This window comes from Chiloscyllium plagiosum, chromosome 31 (assembly GCF_004010195.1).
Source record: "Chiloscyllium plagiosum isolate BGI_BamShark_2017 chromosome 31, ASM401019v2, whole genome shotgun sequence".
In the NCBI taxonomy this organism is placed as follows: domain Eukaryota; kingdom Metazoa; phylum Chordata; class Chondrichthyes; order Orectolobiformes; family Hemiscylliidae; genus Chiloscyllium; species Chiloscyllium plagiosum.
The window spans coordinates 17,816,020-17,839,317 of NC_057740.1; positions in this window are offsets into that span (position 1 = coordinate 17,816,020).

The following is a 23,298-nucleotide window of genomic DNA, read 5'->3' on the forward strand; positions in this document are numbered from 1 at the left end:
GAAGAGTTGGGACTCTACAGAAGCAGAGGCTTAGGTGTGATCCGATTGAGGCTTATGAAAAGAAGTACAGACACAATGGGCTCAATGGCCTCACACAATTCTGTGATTCTGAAATAATGTTCTAGCTGATAGTTGACAATCAACTGGGTTCAGAGCTCTCTGGGCAGCAGTTTTAATATTGGTAAGGTCAGATTGAAGAAACCTTCTCTCAGTCCTCAGAACTGTCTACCATCTTGTTCACTGAACACTTACTTGCTGAATTATTTCAAGTGATAGCTGATCTTGATTCTCATTGGGAAAGATCTTATCTCTTATAAAAAGGAGGCATTTTAGGGAATTCAGGACTCAAGTGATTTCCTCGAATAGTTTAAATCACCCTCATGGGTCTAAGAGAAATTCCCCAGGCTTTCTCTTCACAGATTGGCTTGTGTTTTAATCTTCTTTTCATCATTTTCATTATTTTGAGTGATGTATATTTTGTCCATTTTTCCATTTCGTTCTTCCCCTTTTTATAAGTATGGAGATGTTAAATTTGAAATTCTACAAATCTTTCCCCAGTATAACTTACTTCACATTACTTACCTCAAATGAGTTAGTTCTATAAAAGTTCTGTATGTTAGTGACTTTAATCTCAATATATTATCCCTGAGCTATACTCCAGTATATGAAACAACTTGGTACCATTCTCAGAAGCAAAGAGTCAGTGATTAAGGCAGGCATTTAACAGTTCCAGTGTACTCCTGCCAAGCTCTCACAATCTGTGTACTTGAGGCCATCCAAAACTCTGCTGTCTCAGTCTTTAAGTCCCATTCACCCATCATCCCTGTGCTCAGTGGCTCATTGACTCCCAACTAAGCAAAGTCTCATTTTGTTTTCAACTCCATAGATGGCCTTGCCCCTCTCTATATCTATAATGTCTTCCAACCCCACAACCCTCTGAAACAGGTGAATACCTCTAATTCTCACCTCGTGAGCATTCCTGACTTTAACTTCTCTGCCATCAGTGGCCTCACCCATGCTGCCATGAAACTAAACTTTGAAATAATCTCCCCAAACCCCTCAGCCTTTTGCCTCTTTTTCCTCCTTTAAGGCAGCCTTTAAACCTCTTTGACCTGGTGTTTAGATATCTGTCAAAATACTTCCTTGTCTGTCGTTTGGTTTTTAGATTTTCTTTATAAAATTCTTTCCAAGTGCCTTGGGTCATTTTATTGTGCTAAAAATGGTTTTTAACTTGTGGGCTGTTATTAATGATCTGACCAAGCAGTACTGGTTGAGTTGAGCCATGCATTTCCTGTAGTCTCAATTGGAGGTACCTGTTGTATCATTGCACCCGGCCCACCTGCAGGATTCATCGAGATGTAGAGGAAGAGTTAGTCGAACCAAATCTAACCCCGCCAATGGCAGGTCCAGTGGGATGTTCTTGGTCCGCTCTGCTTGCAGTTAATGGGTGAGTTGGTGCCAGCAGGAATATTGATATGGGAAAGTACAACCAAAGGAAGCATTCCAGCGGCATTTCCAAAACATGAAGCCAACAATTCTGTGCACTGTCTACTGCCTGTATGGGAGATGTACAGCTGGCACAATGAGGGTATGTGTGGGTGGGTTTGGCGATGCTGGGAAATGGGGTATTGAAATTACATGCGCATAACTAAACATATCCTTTTTCCACCCATTAATTTAAATGAGACTCGGGCTGTGTTTTGGGCATGCAATCATATTTACCAGTAGTTCTCCTTTGCTTTACCCATGTTCATGCTAATGATTCTAATCAGAGTTCAGTTGCTCATGATTTTCTGTGCTGTTGCAGCCCTTTACAGGTTTGCGGACGATGGTATACATTCAGAGGGAAAACAAATGGCATTTTTACTCATTCGTGGGATGTGGGCATCGGTGGCTGTGCCAGCATTTATTGCCCATCCTTACATTTTAGATTCCCCACAGTGTGGAAACAGGCCATTTGGCCAACAAGTCCACACTGACTCTCCAAAGAGCATCCCAGCCAGACTCATCACCCGTACTCTATCCCTGTAAATCTGCATTTCCCATGGCAAATCCACCTAAGCTACACATGCCTGGACATTATGGGCAATTTAGCATTGTCAAGTCCCCTATCCTCCACATCTTTGGATGGTGGGAGGAAATCAGAGCACCCAGAGGAAACCCACACAGACACAGGGTGAATGTGCAAACTCCACACAGACAGTTGCTAAAGGCTGGAATCGAATCTGGGATCCTGGTATTGTGAGACAACAATGCTAACCACTGAGCCATCGTGCCGCCCTTTTTATACCAAGTGTACTGACAAAGATGATGGGGAACTTCCTTCTTGAACCACTGTAGCCATGTGCTGTAGGTACATCCTACAGTAGGGAGTTCCAGGATTTTGATTCAATGTCACTGAAGGAATAGTGATATAGTTCCAAGTCAAGATGGTGTGTGTTTTGGAGGAGAACTTGCATGTGATAGTGTTCCCATGGATCTGCTGCCTTTGTCCTTGCTATGGTAGAGGTACTGGATTTGGAAGATGCTGTTGGAGGAGCCTTGGTGAGTTACTGCAGATGCATCTTGTGAACAGCACACACTGCTCCTACTGAGCATCAGAGGTGAAGAGTTTGAGTATTGAAGATGGTTAATGGGGTGTCAGTCAATGAGGTTGCTTTGTCCTGGATAGTGTCTAACCTCTTGGGCCTTGTTGGAGCTACACCCATCCAGGCAAGTGGGGAGAATTCCGTTATACTCATGACTTTAACTGTAAAGTAAAATATGGTAAGAAAACCCTAAGAAAGGGATTGCAAGCTTGCATGGAAGTAACACAGGAACTGCTCGCTTCGCTTGTTTGAGGAATGGCAAAATGGAGATATTGCTGGATGACTAATTCTGCAGACAGGGCCAGCCTCCCCAGACTGGTGCAGTGCTGTGTACCTGACAGGGAGTGGTAATCATGGGCAAAAATGTCTACTGTGCCTGCTAGACCTAGGAAAAGAGAATAACTTAAACATAGGAAAGCTCCAAGGCTAGGACTTGGGTGGCACAGTAGCTCAGTGGTCAGCACTGCTGCCTCACAGCACCAGGGACCCAGGGTTTAATTCCATCCTCGGGCGACTGTCTGCATGGAGTTTGCGCATTCTTTCCATATCTGCATGGGTTTCCTCCCACAGTCCACAGATGTGCAGGTCAGGTGGGTTAGCCATGGAAATTGCAGGGTTACAGGGATGGGGTGGATTTGGCTGAGATGCTCTTCGGAGGATCAGTGTGGACTCAATGGGCCGAATAGCCTGCTTCCACACTGTAGGGATTCTATGATTCTAAGATCATCAAGGCATCATATCCTATGTTGTATGCTTAACACATAAGCCAGGATTTGTTGGGCAGGAACTTGCCCGGCAATAATTCATGTTGTGTATGAAAGGCAGGGAAGAATTTTGAATATACGGTTTACTTCCCCTTCGTAAATCAATGGTCTGATATTATATTGTCCGTTATATGGCTTGACAATGCACCCTCTAATTCATGGTGAGAAATTGACAGAAAATCTGATAGTTATTTAGAATTTATTTACCAAAAGAGCGATAAATATTTGAAGCAACATGCCAGATGGAACAGTAGAAGCAGAATTATGAGGAATGTTGGGAATAAGACCGTTAAATCAGGAGGGGGTGTGGATTAGGCTCGGTCTTTGATGTGTTATTGGTGAAAAAAAGTGCGGTTCCCAGAGTTTTCTTTGTTACTTTGAATAAACCTCATGTGAAAGCTTCGTTGGTTGCAGATCAGAGCTGAGACCAGTGTAACTGTATCCACCTCCATTCCAAACAAGACCTGATCCAAATGCTAATTCTAAGGGACCACATCATTTCCCATTGATCCCCTTCTCAAGACTCTTTGATCCAAGGATAATATTGAGATAAAAAATCCTGACCCAAGGAGGAATAATATCAGAATTTTTGAGTGTTTGTTACTTTGAGTCCCACTGATCGTCTGCCAGCTATTATCAGCAGACAGCTTATATAAGAAACTCAACCACGTTGTCCCAGATCATTGTGTTTGTTCAGTTTGTTCAGCTTTGGACTATAAGTCTATGAAATTGGCAAACAAGATATCTTTCCTAGGTACTTGGAAGGAATTTTAATTAGAGCAGAACATTTCTTGGCAAAGTCATTGGGGAGTTATCAGGATTCAATTGTATTATGGATGGCATTTTGGAATTTAGTTCTAATGGCTACAATTAATCAGGGTGGTTTACGGGTCTGAGATAAGATATTGAGAGAATACTGAGTCCATGATTGCCATCTTAACTCAGTACAAAACCCAGAGTTGAGCAACTTGCTAGCCTATTTCAGAGGGCAGTTGCTGTGGTTCTGGAGTTGCATGGGAAGTTGATGGTGCAGTGGTAATGTCGTTGACCCAGTAATGCAGAACCCCAGGCTAATGTTCTGAGGGCAGTGTTTGAATGCTGCGATAGCAGATGATTAAAATTTTGATTCAAAGCTCATCTAATTGTGATGGTTGTTAAAAACCCATCTAGTTCACTATTACTCTTTAGGGAAGGAAATCTGCCATCCTTAGCTAGTCTGGTCTACATGTGACTCCAGACCCACAATAATGTGGTTCACTCTTAATTCCTCTCTGGGCAATTATGGATGGGCTGTCCTACCTAGTGATGTCTGCATCTCATGAATGAATGAAAAAAAACTTTGGCGAGGCTGGGTTAGAGCAGGAGATTTCTTTCCCTTGAAGACACAAGTGAACTGCATGGATTTTTGCAACAATTGATGATAGTTGTCATGGTCATTATTACTTTCAATTCCAGATTCATTAATCAAATTTAAATTCAACTGAATTGGATGATTAATGAAGGAAACACTAGGAAAGGATTAATTGAGCTCAATGTGAGATTATCAATAACAGAGTTCACTGGGCGATAGGGGAGTTGAGAGAGAATAATCAACAGAACATCAAGAGACGGTAATGTGCAGAAAGTATTGACGAAGGAGGATTATCTCATGAGAATGTGATAGATTTCTATGTTTGCATGTCATTGAATTACCTCTTATTAGTCACAGAATTTACCAATTGCCTTATAGATTGCATTAGTTGTGATAAGGTATCTGGTGAAAAGATTCTGGTGATCAAAATTTACCAGTAATATAGTTTTTACCATTGGATTTTCATGCTGAATTTCATTGATTTCACAGATTGATCACAGGTTTGTGTTTTATGTCAGTAATCAGTACCAGCTTCCCCTTGGATTCTCAGCTCTGCAACGCCTGCCTGTGTTGGCTCTATGAGCTAGACACATCTTTTCCTCCTTGCACTGTGCCCCAGTCCTCATGGTGGCAATTGGTCTGTGGCAACTCATGGGTATGTTCCTGCCTACAACATTCAGAACCAGCTGATAGAGCTGAGAATACCCAGGGACAAGACAAATGCTAACGGGGAGGGGGAGATGAGTGATGGAGCACAGTCTGGAAAGTGGAGTTGAGTCCACAAGCAGATCAGCCATGATTTTATTGAATGGTGGAGCAGACATGAGGGGCCAAAGGGTTTACTCCTGCTCCTGAAGTGTGAGGAAGTGAAGAGAAATTCCTGGGATTTCCTGAAGTAACATCAGAGGATTAGCATTCAAATTAGTTGAGCAGACTACACCAGCATCTTTCAGCCAATTTAAAAAAAAAATTCATTCATGGGATGAGGGCATTGCTGGCTAGGCCAGCATTTATTGTCCATCCTGAATTGCCCATTGGGCAATTAAGAATCAACATTAAGAAGAATATTGCAGATTTCCTTTCCTAAAGGACATTAGTGAACCAGATGGGTTTTTCCCAACTATCATCGTTAGACTCTTAATTCCAGATATTTATTGAATTCAAATTTCACCATCTCCCATGATGGGATTCAAACCCCGGGTCCCCAGAACATTAGCTTGGTCTCTAGATTAGTAGTCCAGCGATAATACCACTAAGCACCCTTGTTTGCTGGGTGCTACATTGGAGCAGTGCCCAAGAAACTTTGGTTTTGTACCCAGCTCCACACAGATTGCAGTAACTGGTAACCAGTAGGCACCAAGGAAGTGGAGCTGGGGTAACAACTTTATTTCTGTAGATATCTTAAACCAGCTTTCGGGCTGGAGGCTTTCTGTTTTGAGCTTTTGGACAAAAGCCAGGAAGCCAACAGTTGGTAACCATTAGACAAGGCCCCTCAGACCTGTAGGAACATTTAGAATTCCTTTACAACTTCAGGTGTAAGCTCATGCGAAGAAGCAGACAGACTACTGCAGCCTTGAATAGAGTGGCTTCAGGTCAGCTCAGGCGTGTTCTGTTCAACTTAAGTCAAAATTGAAGGAGTGATGAGGAAAGGAACATTGACCACTTGAAATCTTGCACTAGTTCATTCAAAGTGCCCTATCAACTATTGCAGTTTCTAAGAATGAATTGTATCAAAAGCATGTGTGGGTCAACAGAACGGTTATAAAAATTGCCTTTAGATATTGAGCCAAAGTCTTCACAACTGCGCACATAAAAGTCAATTTCCAGGAGCCAGTGCGATTTTTTCTTATTACTGTAACAATATTCAGTTAAAGGGATGTAGGCCAGCTTGGGATCAAGCAGTAACACCTAGAAATAAGGAAAGGGAAGATTGATTCAGTCCTTGAATCTGATGCTCACCTCTTTTGCAGTCCAAATCTGCAAACTAACCCAGCAGAAATTGCTATTGTGACACAAAAATGTAACTTCATAAAGATAATAGGGGAGTTCCTAAGAAAGTTCTTGATCAAAAGAGTGATGAGAATGCAGAACTCACTGCCTTAGAGAGTAGTTGAAGTGGACAGTATAATTGCATTGATGTGGAAACTAGACACTAATGTGAGGAAACAGGGGATGGATGGCTGCAATACAGGATTTTGATGAGAAAAGATGGGAGGAGGATGAAATGGAGATTAAGCACTAGAAGGAAATTGTTGGGCTGAATGGCCTGTTTTCTTGTAATATAGCAACTAGGGGGAAAACAGGGTCCCGTAAAGATCAACAAGCTCGTCTATATTTGGAACCACAGAAGGTGGGAAAAGTACTAAGCATATATTTTGTGGCAAGAAAGATGTAGAGGCTAGGGAACTTGGGAAATAAATATGATGTCTTCAAAAAGGTCCAGATTACAAAAGAGGAAGTCCTCGAGGTTTTAAAAAACATTAAGATGGACAAATCTCCAGGATCTGATCGAGTGTATCCCAGGATGGTATGGGAAGTGAGGGAAGAAATTGCAGGGCCCCTGGCTGAGATATTTATATCATCTACAGCCACGGGTGAGGTGCCAGAGGACCGCAGGGTGGCTAATGTTGTGCCTTTATTTAAGAAAAGCTGTAAGGAGAAGCCTGGGAACTATAGACCAGCGAGTCTGATATCAGTGGTGGTAAGCTGTTGGAGGGGATTCTGAGTGATAGGATTTGGAGAGGCAAGGACTGATTAGAGATAGTCAGCATGGCTTTGTGAATGGGAAATTGTGTTTCACAACTTGATTGACTTTTTTGAGGATGTAGCCAAAAAGATAAATAAGGGCACAGTGGTTGATGTTGTCTACATGGACTTTAGTAAGGCCTTTGACAAGGTTCAGCATGGTAGACTGGTTAATAAAGATAGATCTCATGGGATTGAGAGAGAACTTGCAAATTGGATACAAAATTGGCATGATGGTAGGAGACAGAGGGTGGTGGTGGAGGGTTGCTTTTGGACTGGAGGCCTCTGACTAGTAATGTTCCTTCGGGATCAGTGCTGGGTCCACTATTGTTTGTCATTTACATAAATGATTTGTATGAGAATTTACGAGGACAAATTAGTATGTTTGTAGAAGACATCAAAATTGGTGATATAGAAGACAGTGAAGAAGGTTATCTAATATTACAAAAGGATCTTGATCAATTGGGCCAATGAGCTGAGAAGTGGCAGGTGGAATTTAATTTGAATAACTGCAAGGTATTGCATTTCGTAAAATGAACAAGGACAGGACTTAGACAGTTAACGTTAGGGCCTGGAGTGGTGTTGTTGAACAGAAAGAGGTTCAGGTACATAATTCTTTTGAAGTTGCATCACAGGTAGACTGAATGGTTAAGATGGCATTCAGCTCACTTGACTTCATTGCTCAGACTATTGAACATAGGAATAGGGATGTCATATTGTGCTTGTACAGAATGTTAGTGAGGCCACTTTTGGAATACTGTGGAGCTTTGGAGTTTTTGTCACCTTGCTCTTGATGGGTATTATTAAGTTGGAGAGGGTTCAGAAAAGATTTACCAGGTGTTGCCGGGACTGAGGGGTTTGAGTTTTAAGGAGAGGCTGGATTGGCTGAGACATTTTCATTGAACCATAGGAGTTGAGGGGTGACCTTATAGAGGTTTATAAAATCATGAGAGGCATAGATAAGGTGAATGGAAAAGGTCTTTTCACTAGGGTAGGGGAGTTCAAAACTAGATGGCATATTTTTATAGTGAGAGGAGAAAGATTTAAAAGGGATCTGAGCGGCAACATTTTCACATACAGGGTGGTTCGTATAGAATTATAGAATTTATATAGAATGTGGAATGAAATGCCAGACGAAGTGGTAGTTGTAGGTACTTTTACAACATTTAAAAGATATTTGTACATATACATGAATAGGAAAGGGATATGGGTCAAATGCAGGGACTAGTTTAGTTTGGGAAACTTGGTCAACATGGGTCTGTTTTTGAGCTGTATGATTCTATGACTCTATATCCTGGATAGTTTGAAAGCATGTAGACAGAGAAAGCCTTCCCCCATTTCTTTAACTTGGGTGATGATCCAAGTTGGAGACAGCCCAGTTATCAGCCGATTTCCGTCCACTTTACAATTGCAAACCCAGATGTTGTGAGTCTGATCCAGTTCTGGAGTGAACACTCAGTTTTAGCATATATTTTGCAATAATACAAGATTTACTAACTTGTATAATAACCAGATGATTAAAAAAAGTAAAATAGAAAAACTATCAAGGTTATAGAGCACCTGAAATAATCTACAATCTAGATTTATGTAACCCCCTTTAACACAGTTAAACAGCATCAGTCACTTCACAGGAGTACAATCAACCAGAAATTGACACAGAGCCAAAGAACTAGGGCAGGTGAAAAGAATAAAGATTGTGGAACACAAAGTGAGTTAAAACCTCATAGTGTGATAATAATGAACAATATTTCTCTCTTATTTCAAGAAAGCTTTGTACTACTTGAAATAATGTCATACAGCCTGTTTTCAATCCTAAACAGACATTTCAAACTGAATGGCTGAAAATGGGTGTCAATCACCATTTTTTCACTGGGAATATTAACAAATTGATTACTTACCCATGTGAGAAAACCAACAAGTAAATTGTTGATAGATTGAAGTTCAGAGGAGAGACAGATTCTTGCAATTCACGATTAGGTTTTGCACAACAATTACAGGGGCAATAGGAAGGCTTCTGATTGGAGGCTGTCTTGATATATTTTAAAACTCAAACAACACCAGGTTATAGTCCAACAGTTATATTTAAAAGTACAAACTTTTGGACCACTGCTCCTTTGTCAGACAGCCACCTGAAAAAGGAACAGCGCTCCGAAAGCATGTACTTTCAAATATAACTTTTGGACTATAACCTGATATTTTGTGAATTTGAATTTTGTCCACCCCAGTCCAACGCTGCCACCTCCACATAATCCTTATATTTTGACTGCCATACCACAACATAGCTTAATGTATAATTGTTGTGGTTCTGTTCGCCGAGCTGGGAATTTGTGTTGCCGACGTTTCGTCCCTTGTCTAGGTGACATCCTCAGTGCTTGGGAGCCTCCTGTGAAGCGCTTCTGTGATCTTTCCTCCGGCATTTATACTGGTTTGTCTCTGCCGCTGCCGATTGTCAGTTTCAGCTGTCCGCTGCAGTGGCCAGTAAATTGGGTCCAGGTCGAAGTGTTTGTTGATAGAATCTGTGGATGAGTGCCATGCCTCTAAGAATTCCCTGGCTTTTGGCTTGTCCTGTACAACCCAAAGGACTAGCCACGTTACCATACATCAAGAACATTTCTGAACTGACAGCCAGACTACTACGACACTAGGACCCATAACAGCACACAAACCAACAGCCACTCTCAGACAACATCTCACCAGGACAAAAGACCCAATACCCAGCATGAGCAAAACCAACATAGTGTACAAAATCCATGCAAGGACTGCACAAAACACTGTATCGGACAAACAGGAAGACAGCTAACGATCCGTATCCATGAACACCAACTAGCCACAAAACGACATGAACAGCTATCCTTAGTAGCCACACACGCAGATGACAAGCAAAATGAGTTCGACTGGGACAACACTACTATTATAGGACAAGCCAAACAGAGAACAGCCAGGGAGTTCCTAGAGGCATGGCATTCATCCACAGATTCTATCAACAAACACATCGACCTGGACCCAATATACCGGCCACTGCAGCGGACAGCTGGAATTGACAATTGGAAGCGGCAGAGACAAACCACTATAAATGCCGGAGGAAACATCACAGAAGCGCTTCAGAGGAGGCTCCCAAGCACCGAGGATGTCACCTAGACAGGGGGCAAAAAGGCTGCAACACAAATTCCCAGCTCGGCGAACAGAACCACAACAACGAGCACCCGAGCTACAAATCTTCTCACAAACCTTAATGTATAATTCCAGATTCAACATATGAGATGTTCTATTCCCTGTCCTTAATGTGTCAAAGTCGGTTTTAGCTATATATATGTTAACTGGCATATCTTACTTGGCTTGAAGAGACCACTGAACAATATCTGCAAAATTTGCTGATTCTGCTAAGTGTTATTAGCTCCTGTGTGATACAGCTTCTGTTGAAAACATTTTGCCTCTTAAGTTCATTCAGGCATTTGAAGAACTAACCCTTAAGCAATGTAAATGCAACTGACAAAGGTACCTTTGTCTAGTTTACAGACTGGTCAGATAAATGTCAGCCCATCATAGCCTGAATATTCTACGGACTGTATAGAAAGCCTGTTTCAAATTGGGAATTCACAGTTATACAATGCTGTATAGTCACTGCTCCTTTGAATTTCCCCATTCAGTTCTTCCCAAGATGCAAATATGGCATTAAATATGCCTTCTTCACTCTGTTGAAATCAATGTTACTTCTATAATCTGGATTAACTCATTCTTTAGACCTTCAAAACTGCAGAATCATTTCTGTCCTTCTCTTTCTCTACCATCCTTCTATCCAATGTATCTTATGTTCTGCTTTATTCTTCTCAACATCTTGTATTAAGCGATTTGGCTCTCCTTGATTTCTCAATGACAAAAACATGTTTTTGGTCTTTTTTTCTGAGATTTCCCTACAGGTTGCTGATACACGTGCAATACGTGTCATGTGGAGTGAAAAGCTCTCTGAGATCAGTGCTTCTTATTTGTGGTCAGACCTGTGCTTGACTCAGAAACAGGAAATGAGATTGTTGAGGGGTTATAGAGGGAACCATTATTAAGCCCAGGTGCTACATGATTCAATGTTCTGGAAGCACTTATACCAAGCTCACAGAATTCCTGGAATGTTTTAGTACTTGTTTATCTTCCACAGAAAAGAAATCTCAATGTGCAATAAAGTTAGAACAAGTATGATTTAGTCTGGCTTGTAATAAAGTCACTGCTTATATCATTAGTTCAAAATCGAGGACTTCTCAAACTTTACAAAACAATGAAATATGACAGAATAAATCTTCATTCCTCACTCCATCGCTGCCTCCATTTCCAACCCATGTCTTCTTTTGTTTCCTTCCTCTCCGAAAGACACTGAATTGTCCCAGAAGTGCTGACAGCGCACTGAAACCTCACCCAAGTGTCCATACTTCATGTATGAACTTTGACATTGAGTATTTGGGTGAATTAAGAAATCACAACTGAGCTGAGGTATATCCTCATCAAGCAGCTCCAGACACACACACACTCTCTCTCTCTCCTCTTTCTCTTTCTCTCTTTCGTACACACACTCACATGTGCAGGAAGAATGATTTGATCAGCTGGACAAACACAGGATGATTTATCTTCTTTTTTCCATTAGAGATGGTGAAGACAATATTAGTGTTGTGATGACCTCAAATTTCAGGACAACATAAACTGGGATTGACTTCCATATTTTGCTACTCTATTGCTCAGTATCGCACTGGTAATTGCTAAAGGGTGGAGTGAGTAGTAAAGGTAGTGTCAAACACTAGAATGAATAAAACTTGGCATCCAGTAGAAAGCTGTAATCAGTTTGATCATTAATGACTCTGTCCCTTCGTTGTCTCTCCAAGGCTATTCCTCTATCTTCTATATTGTTTTTGCTGTATCTTCTTTGGTCTGTCTCACTGTATTATCTGATCCTGTTCAACGTCTGTGCTGTCTTCTCTGCCACAGATTATGGAGTGGAAGATGCAGCATTCAGTAATTAGAGTCATAGAGTCATAGAGATGTACAGCATGGAAACTGACCCTTCGGTTCAACCTGTGCATGCTGACCGGATATCCGAACCCAATCTAGTCCCACCTGCTAGCACCCGGCCTATATCCCTCCAAACCCTTCCAATTCATATACCCATCCAAATGCCTCTTAAACGTTGCAATTGTACCAGCCTCCACCACTTCCTCTGGCAGCTCATTCCATTCATGTACCACCCTCTGCGTGAAAATGTTGCCCCTTAGGTCCTTTTTATATCTTTTCTCTCTCACCCTAAACCTATGCCCTCCAGTTCTGGACTCCCCGACCATAGGGAAAAGACTTTATCTATTTACCCTATCCATGCCCCTCATAATTTTGTAAACCTCCGTAATGTCACCCCTCAGCCTCTGATGCTCCAGGGATAACAGCCCCAGCCTGTTCAGCCTCTCCCTATAGCTCAAATCCTCCAACCCTGGCAACATCCTTGTAAATCTTTTCTGAACCTTTTCAAGTTTCACAACATCTTTCCGATAGAAAGGAGACCAGAATTAACAACAAGGTGGATCTCTTGAATATGTAGAAAAAAGGACTATCGAGTGCTTTAATAGTAGCTGTGGATCTAGTCAGCAGAGAGGAGAAATTGGTAAAAGTGACAATTGCTGGAGGTGAGGTCGAGGGGCAAGTGCAAAACTTCAGATAAGACAAAATTGATCATCTAAATCCTGAATGATTCAGCTCCTATAGAAAATGATAAAAAGTGAGCAGTGATGATCTGGGTTGATTTTAATTCTGAAACAGACATTTGATTCATTTTACGATTCAGGATACTTCACCTAGACAGCTGAGCTTTCCATTCATTCTGAATATTTAGTTTCACTGCTGCCTGCTTGAGTTTCTGTTTATGAGCTGAAGAAAGCCAAGAATTGAAACATCAGGGAACAGAATCCAAAAATATAATTCCAACAGCAGTGCAATTCGTCAGCCCCAACATATCCTCCAGTGTACAATACATAAAGTCAAAGCATTCCAAACAGAAACCTCCAGAGAAAAGTCAGTTATAGATGAGTGTACAAAACTGACAGGCAACAAAAGATCAGCTGTTCCAGCAAGGTTTCCCCATACACAATAACTGCTGTAAGTCAACTAAATATTTCCTCCTACAACCCTTTGCAGCCAGAAAAAAAATCAAAGGTCAGTAAGTGGAAAAGTACTCTGGAAAAATCAATAAGTGATCAAAACCAGTCCATGCGTTAGCATGCACCAAACTGTGTAAGGATACATACCCATACGTCTATATCCTGCCATGGACTGTTCCTGCTCCTTATGTAGGTGAGGATTCCATGCGTATAAGTAATTCATTGAAGTCTGCAATTTCTAAAGACTCTTAAAGATGATACTTCTTTTATAGAATTCCGCTTTACTTATTTGTACTGAACTGGTTAAAGTAGACTAAAATTAAAATGATGGGTGACTGTAATGTTTCTGGCTTGACTTTTTGTCATACAAATCCATTGTAGAACAAAAAATTGTAGCTACCCAACCCTCAGTTATTGCAATGTTCCTTGGGTACTGTTAGATGCTTGATACTGCTTGGAAATGACAGCAAAGCTTAAAACTTTCTTGACAAGATCGATGGAGGATCTTGAAACTACATGGTGGGCGGCACGGTGGCACAGTGGTTAGCACTGCTGCCTCGCAGCGCCAGAGACCCGGGTTCAATTCCCGACTCAGGCGACTGACTGTGTGGAGTTTGCACGTTCTCCCCGTGTCTGCGTGGGTTTCCTCCGGGTGCTCCGGTTTCCTCCCACAGTCCAAAGATGTGCAGGTCAGGTGAATTGGCCATGCTAAAATTGCCCGTAGTGTTAGGTATAGGGGTAAATGTCGGGGTATGGGTGGGTTGCGCTTCGGCGGGTCGGTGTGGACTTGTTGGGCCGAAGGGCCTGTTTCCATACTGTAATGTAATCTAATCTACATGGGATCGGGATTTCTCTCCTTCAGCCACTGGCCACTTCCTCTCTTTCTTTTCAAGTGTAATATTCCCTTATCTCACTTCTTGCTGCTTTCTGGAGCCACCATGTGGAAAGTCTTGGAAGGTCCTGCCCAGTGAATAGCAGCTGAAGGCCCATATTCCCCAGTAGAGATCAAGGCCTTGTAGCACTAAACTCTCTACTCAAGTGATGTCTACCACTTAACAGTTTGTTCTGCCTCGCAAAAGATTGCAAATGCTTTTGTAAATGGATTAGTAAGTAGAACACTTCAAGTAATTCGGTAAGGTAAGACTAATTAACAAAAGCCATCTACTTGTTAACATGTTCCACATTTACATCCTGCCAAGTTTTTGTCCAACCATAACTTTCATGAATTGAATCTAATATGTGTCCATACCTCAGTCAGCTCTATAATAAAGCTGCAATATCCAACGAATCATGGTTGAGTTTAGTGCTGGAAAAGTACAGCAGGTCAGGCAGCATCTGAGGAGCAGGAGAATCGACATTTCGGGCATAAGCCCTTCATTTCCTGATGAAGGACTTATGCCTGAAACGTCGATTCTCCTGCTCCTCAGATGCTGCCTGACCTGCTGTACTTTTCTAGCACTAAACTCTCGATTCTGATCTCCAGCATCTGCAGTCCTCACTTTCTCCGCATCTAATCATGGCTTTGGGCTCAATAAATGGCAACCATTAAAGACCCCTTACACTACCTGAAATACATTAACATATTAATAGTGTTGGAATATTCAATGATAAACAATACAAAGGTGTTGGTCACGTTCACTAATGGACAACACCTGTGCTGTGATATATCAGGAAATGAACTGAAGCAGAAGGAAGGACCTGCACTAATTTAATGCCTTTAAGAACTTCCGGATGTCCTGAGATTCTTTACAGTTATTGGAGAGATGTTCAAGAGTAGTCATTGGTGCACTATACAGAAATGCTACAGTCAGTTTTCATGTGGAACGTTTCCAAAAATAGCAATGAAATATATAAGCAGATCGTTCATTAGGTATTAACTGAAGGATAATTGCTGGCCAGTAAACAAAGGAAATAGCTTTGATTTTCTTCAAAGAGTTTCATGGGATTTTTATCAGTTCAGAGTTTATCACTTAATCTATAAAATAATGTTTCTGCCGTAGTAGCCTCCTCTCACAGAACTGCTCAGTCTACATTATTTCCTCAAGTCTCTGATAGCGCTTACACAAAGACCATCTGACTCCGGAGTGAAGGGGCTCCCACAGAACGGAGGCTGACACTAGCAAATATGAGCAGTAGTCATAATCTTACTGGTACTAATGATGTGTCTATTCTGTGAGCTTGCTGTCACAGTTCTGACTGTGGGTGACAAAGTTCTGTCTCACTGAACCAAAACTATTGCTCTAAATGGGCCACAGAAGAAAGCCAGACATTGACCTTGAGGGCATTTTCAGCTTTCACCTGGCAGGAAAGCTATGGTAGTTTCCTGCCTCTGACCAAAGTTAGAATCACATTTTGGGGCACAATGGGCTTCCTCCTTCTAAGGGCCTGAGCGATGTGGGTTGCAGTGAGAAATGTGGCTGAATCATGAACAAAGTCCAGCGAGGGCTATCTGACAGGGAAAATACACTGCATCTTTTAAACGGTGTTAAGGCGAGGTTCTCCCTGGGCAGTGGGTGTGTTAATATAAAGGCCGATGGAAAGGATTAATGTTTGTTAACCGCCTTATTAACTGCATGTGTTCACATCATTAATACTGATCCTACCACAGACCGTGAGTAAACTAGACAGCAGAAATTCTCGACATGAGAGTCAGAGCAGGGACCTGGGCAGTGTCAGCTCACCACTGGCTGAGGTTCCTCATCAAAAAGCAGTATCTCAGGGCGCAACTAATGGGCAGCAGCTGTACACAAGTGACATCCATGGGCACTGGTATCTGATCATTGCCAACGCCCTCAGGATCCTCCTGCGATTTCTCCAATCCACTTGCAAGATGCTTTGGATGGACAGGGCTGCACACCAACATTTAGCATCGAAAGGTTGCTCCAAGGAAATTTGGTGTGCAGGGACAAGCCTGCACCTGAAGGAATGGACCAGGCTACAATTCAAAGCTACTTGCTTTTCTCTGTTAGCACTCACATACGTCAAACCAACTGAATGCTCTCAGTAACCCTGCAATGTCATGCCATGCATGCCAATTAGCATAATCACATGATCAGGCAGCTGGTCAGCAGTGCACTACCAAAGAGTGGGTAAGGGGGAAGGGTGTCCATCTTGCTGCATGATGCCGTGTTATATCAATCTCACACCTGAAGCAGATGTTATCAGTGAACACAATGCATGGGGAGTAAGCAAGCAGCCATGTCTCAAAGTCTTATAAGGATAGGCCTCACTGAAGCCATTGGTAGCACCTGACAAGGGGGCCCAGCGCTGTCAAGGGGATTGGCCACAGCCAGGCATTTGGTCAGGGCGATCTCGCTCAGGGGTCCATGCTTCTTCAGTCTGGGAAGTGAGTCATGGTCAGTCTTGAGGCTTCATGGAGGCCAGGGAAAATATGCAATGTTTGACCAAGATGGGCAATAGTGCCAGCAGAGCCCACAGCCCTATACACAGCTTGCTGTTCTCACTTTCATATGTTGCATCCAATTCTAAATGTGGACATTGATCCATGGTACATCCTCTATGGACATGAAGTTAGGCATCATGGTGCCATGGTTACATACCCAAGCTATAGGGATTCTTGCACTGATTCTATTCATAGTTACGAGCTAGATTATTCAGATCTTTAGAGAGTCAGCAAATAAATGCATTACAAAGCTATTAACAGTTATGGAGTAGTGAGAATGTACAATGCAATGTCACCCTGCCACCAGTATGCCTCAAAGGTCTAATTAAACTTTTCCTCTCACTATCTCTCAGTGTGGTCCTTGGCTTTGGAGATATGGTTGGACTACTCTGGGCCTCTTTGTGTCTGGACGGGCCAGATACGCTGATCGTCTCCTTGACTGAGACAAATAGGCTCTCCTCAGTTTGAACTTCCATGGTGGGGGTGGAGAGTGGGTGGTCAGGCAGGGTGGAGATGGGGGACCTGGATCCCTCTGGAATACCCTGAGATGAAGGTTCTGTGGGAATCCGCATGTGGTTAGTCGTCCCGTGTCTGGGTGCCTCCTGGCATCGCCATGTCTTTATATGAGGAAGAAGTACCTGGAATAAGTGCCTGGATTCCACACCAGCTCCACCCCCCTACCCCGACCCCCCCACCCCCCTCCTCCAACCTCCTCCCCGGGTCACCATGGCTTTAGTCTTGAGGAACAACGGCTGTGTCAATAGAGTGCTGGTGTGTATACTGTTCCAGCAACCTCTGAGAGTGCTCCTTTGCTGTCCATGGCAGCTGCCAATCTGTCCATGGAGGCAGCCAGATAACCACTCGCTCAAGCTTTAAATCCTCTTCGTGTGCAGCCAGGTTTCCAGCCTCTGGACAACATCCCTGATTGAGGATACCACAGGATCCTCTCCTTCCTGGGCTTGAGTAGCTGCCTGGTCCACCTTGGCTGTTGCACTCAGGTGCTTACCAGCCTGTGGGTCCTAAATGTTCTAACCCTGGTATTCCCATTGAGGCACCAGTCTTTCAGCTAGTGGGTGAATAGCTCCACCAATGTTTCATCTGAGACCTTGGTATTCTCATCCTCAGAGGTCAAGGAGGTGCCTGTTGGCAGAGTAGCCCATTTCTCTAACCCTTTCATGAGATGCTTTCTTGTGTAACATGTAAAAGGGAGGGATTGAGATGAAAGTGGACAGCATAGTTTTTAGTGCTGGCGTGGGTGGTCGAAGAAGGGTGAGATGTCTCAGGAGAGTGAATTGGCAGTGCAGAGGCCTCCCATTTTCCCCCGTTTGGGACTTTGGGGATTTGAGTGGCTGAAGGAAGATGTTGAAGGAAAATTGTTAGAGGAGCAGAACATGAGCCTTGGTGGGAGATGGGTGCAGTAGCAGAGAGAGAGTGAGTGTGAGGTGACAAGAGAAAAGATGTGATACTTCCCCAGCAGAATGGAGGAAATCATTGACCTCCTTGTGGCACTGCTATCTTTTCTTCCAGGCTATGGATATGCCACTGATCTGGGTGGCAACGTTGGACCAGGTTGCCAGGATCTAGTGGCAGAACCACATCTGCCAATCCCCTCGAAAGAGGATAGATCTCCTCTGGACCAATCTAAGCAGCAGGACCTCCAGTTCTTTATTAGAGCCACTTTCCCATTCTCCTTGTCCAAGGCTGCATATAGATTGAGGAAGACAAGCGAGTCGCCAATTTTAAGAAGGTCAAATGTGATTAATGACTTTGGGTTGGGGTCACAAGTAAAATTTTCCACCATTTTAATACAAGAGAACAGATGGCATGTTGAGAATAATGGCTTTTGACAAGGTTTCACACAAGCGATTAGTAAGCAAAATTAAAACTTATGGTATGAGGGGAATGTATTGACATGGACAGAGAACTGGTTTGCAGGCAGGGAGCAGAGAGTTGGAATAAACAGGTCCTTTTATGCGTAGCAGGCAGTGTCGAGTAATGTGCCACAAGGTTCAGTGCTGGGACCTCAGTTGTTTACAATGTACATTAACAGTTTGGTCAAAGGAATTGAATGCCATTTCTCCAAATTTGCAGATGACATTAAGTTGGGTGGCAGTGTGTGCTGTGAGGAGGATGCTGAGAGGCTGCAGAGTGACTTGGACAGACTGGCTGAGTGGACAAATGCTTGGCAAATGCAATATGATGTGGATAAATGTGAGGTTATCCATTTTTGTTACAAAAACAGGAAGGCAGATTATTGTCTGAATGGTGGCAGTTTAGGAAAAGATGAGGTGCAATGCCCTCTGGGTATCATGGTGGAACAGTCGCTGAAGGTTGGCATGCAGGTGCAGCAGGCAGTGAGGAAAGCTAGTGGCATGCTGGCCTTCATAGCGAGAGGATTTGAGTATTAGCGTAAGGATGTCTTGCTGGAGTTATACATTGCCATGGTAAGACTACACCTTGAGTATTGTGTGCAGTTTTGGTCTCCTAGTCTGAGGAAGATCATTCTTGCTATTGAGGGAGACCAGTGAAGGTTCACCAGACTGATTCCTGGGATGGCAGGACTAATATATGAGGAAAGGCTGGGTCAAGTGGGCTTATATTCATTGGAAGAAGGCGGGGGGGGGGGGGGGGGGGGGGAGAGCTCATGGGAGCATTTAAAGGAGAGGGTGGGAATGGGATGCTGAGATTGCATGATGAGCCATGATCTTATTGAATGGTAGTGCAGGCTTGAAGGCCGAATGGCCTCCTCCTATATGTATTTTCTATGCTTCTAAACCTCACTAATTCCCCTCGTCAGAATGCAATCTTTAAGTTGAAAATGATCATAAAACACTTTACAAACTAACAATCTCTATTGAAACTTTACTAATATTTGTGGATATCTTTAAAAGCTAAACACGTGTTACATAAAATTAAAATAATTTGCAGCATTTTGTCTAAACCTGATGTGTTTCTAGCTTCATGTTTGGAGTGTGTCTGGTTAACAATAAACAAGACTGAATGCTTGCATCCCCTCAGGCATTTTCCAGGCCAGTGACAATGAATATTAACTGAAGGAAATGTGATCCACCATAAAATCCCACTGTACATCTGCCAGCTGGCTTTCACAATGTGTTGGGGCAATGATCCTGTGGTCGAACATGACCACCATCAGCCACTGGAAACAAATTTACTTTGCAGATTTTTGTGATAAAGCCCTAAGATCGTTCTTCATCTGATTTATCTCTGATGCCAATGCCAGATTTGCCTGTCATCATCGAATCATAGAATCCCTCCAGTGTGGAAGCAGGCCATTCAACCCATCGAGCTCACACTGACCCTCCAAACAGCATTCCTCTCAGACCCACCCCTCTACCTATCTCTGCAACCCTGCATTTCCCAGGGCCAATCCACTTAATCTGCACATCCCTGGACACTATGGGGAAAACCTAGCATGGCCAATCCATCTAATTTGCACATCTTTGGACTGGAAACCAGAGAACCAGGAGGAAACCCATGCAAACTCTATACAGACAGTCACCCAAAGGTGGAATCAATCCCAGGTCCCTGGCACCATTAGATAGCTGTGCTAACCACTGAGCCCCATCATCAGACAGAAGGAGTGAAATAAATAGAAATTACAACATGGAAACATGATATCAAACCTCAGCATTCCATTTTGGTGCTGACCCAACTTGTCAGCAAATAGTTTTAACCACATTTTCAGACCGTGTTCCCAAAGCCTTTATCAACTTAAACCATCAGCTACTAATCTCGGTGTAAAGGTGCCATAGTCTTAACCAGACCATAGGGCTGCTCTCTCAGTAAGAGATGACTAATGATGGTTTAACCTGAGGATTGCCACATGTCAGGCAAAAGGAGAGGTTGAGAAGGAGAATCCACTGTGGTAACCTCCCAGTCAGTGCAGGAATTGAGGCTATGATAGTTGGTATTACTCTGCATTGCAAATTGGCCACCTGTCCAACCAACTGAGCTAAACTGACAGCCAATGTTGCTGTAATTTCTGCCTCCAGCACAAATCCTACAAGTGAATTCCACGGTCTCAATGTCGCCTGTATCCTGTTCCAAATCTCTTACATTTAATTCTGTTCTTGACTCTTCAAAAACTGGAAACAGTCTAGTATCTGGTCCCACCTTAATAACTTTTAACACAACTATTATATTATTCAATAACATTCTTTGTTCTAATGAAAAAAATGGTTATTTTCCAAGTCTTATATTAATATTACATGACAGGCAGAGATATTAATAGGATGTAAAACATATACAAGATATTAACAGCAAGAGAAGGATTCAACACTTGTTAAGACAAAGTGAGACATATATCAGATATGAATAACAAAAGAAACATAAATGAGCTAATAATGGAAAATTAAGCATATACCAGATATGAGTACTAAGTAAGGTATAAAAGAGGCATTAATATAAAATCAACATTACATCAAAGAATATCATTTTTCAAAAAAAATACATGTAAGGCATAAGCCAAAAAGTTTAATAAAGTACAAGTTTGAATATTAAACCAACATACTAGAGCTTAATAGAATGTTAAATCTGCACCAAATATCAATGCAAGGATTGTCCTTTGAAGTCCAGAACCTATAAAGGTTATATCCACAACCTATTCAAGAGACCTGACACCTGGCAATCTCCGTGTAGCAACATCTTCCTCTTCATGTGTCACCAGCAGCTACTGCTCTTCATTTGTGTTGCATGTCCCAGGCTGCTCATTGAGACCCACAGGTTTCTATCTCAGCACTGCTGTTTTGGATGAACAAGGGATAACATTAGAAACATGAGAAATTCTGAAAAATATATATTTTAAATCAACCTTGTCAGAGATGTTATTGCACTCCTCTGGAGCAGGCTGGATTTGAACCTGGGTCTCTAGAACTCTGTTCTCTGGCATATTTATAGGAAGAAAAGAGATGGTAAAACAGAGGGTTTCCTGAACAATGGAGATTATGGATTTCTTATAATAGAAAAGAATCCTAATTTTATATCTCACTGACAGTTAATCCTAAAGGAAAGAAGAGAAACCAATTAGATTAGATTCGATTAGATTCCCTACAGTGTGGAAACAGGCCCTTCGGCCCAACAAGTCCACACCTACCCGCCTAAGCATAACCCACCCAGACCCATTCTCCTATATATACCCCTTCACCTAACACTACGGGCAATTTAGCCTGGCTAATTCACCTAACCTGCACATTTTTGGATTGTGGGAGGAAACCGGAGCACCCGGAGGAAACCCACGCAGACACGGGGAGAATGTGCAAACTCCACACAGAGAGTCGCCTGAGGCGGGAATTGAACCCGGGTCTCTGGCGCTGCGAGGCAGCAGTGCTAACCACTGTGCCACCGTGCCGCCCATTGTGCCACCGTGCCGCCCATAATGCCACCGTGCCGCCCATATTGTTATCACTATTAGCCTATCCATCTCAGCCTCTATTGGCTTGCTGCTTGATTCTTCAAAATGTTTTATCTGAGATGAGAGGGAGGAAGAATGAGATCCCGTCACCTTTTCCAGCTCACCCCAGGTGCTTCAAAATGTCCCATTAGCCGACTGGAAAGCGAAAGGACCAAATGACATTTGGTAATTATGTATCCTTCATCATGTAGCCCAAAAATGGTGTCATGCCATGTGCATACAAGAGGAGAGGCATGTTTGAAAGGATTGTGAGTTTAAAAAGACTTTGAAGTGAAGGCTGACATTGAAAATAAAGGCACAGCTGCATCAGCATTGACAGTAGGAAGTCAAAACACGTTAAAAAAAGAGGTGGATGAGCTCATTGTAAGCAGCTAATAATGTTTATTCTATTGGATTCCTGGAAGATGTGCTGAACTCTTTATCTTGCCTAAATTGACACTGAATGTCAGGTTGAATTTTTACTTGAAACTTTTCCCATTGCCCCTGGGAGCTGTTCATCAGATGCTGTGTTACTTGTTTCCAATCAAAGCTTCCCCCAACACGGCTCCTCTTGCTGCAACCAAGAACAGTAGGCTGTCTGTACACCTGCTGATTGACAAGGATTTCCCATAATGCGACCTTTTTCTGTGCCCCAAAAAGAATTGCAAAGGCCCCTGGCCTTTTAAGATGCTGCAGCATAAATGCTGGACAGAATCCTGGGATCAGGAATTGAGGTGAGCAGGACATTTAATTCTGCATATTAGCTGTCTAATCTCAGATTCCCGAATATACGTTGGAAAGTAAAAAAATCAGTCATAATCAATTTAGCATCAACAATTCGAAACTCTTAAGGAACTTGTGACACAATGGCAGTGTCCCTATATCTGAACTAGCATGCTCAAGGCCAACTCC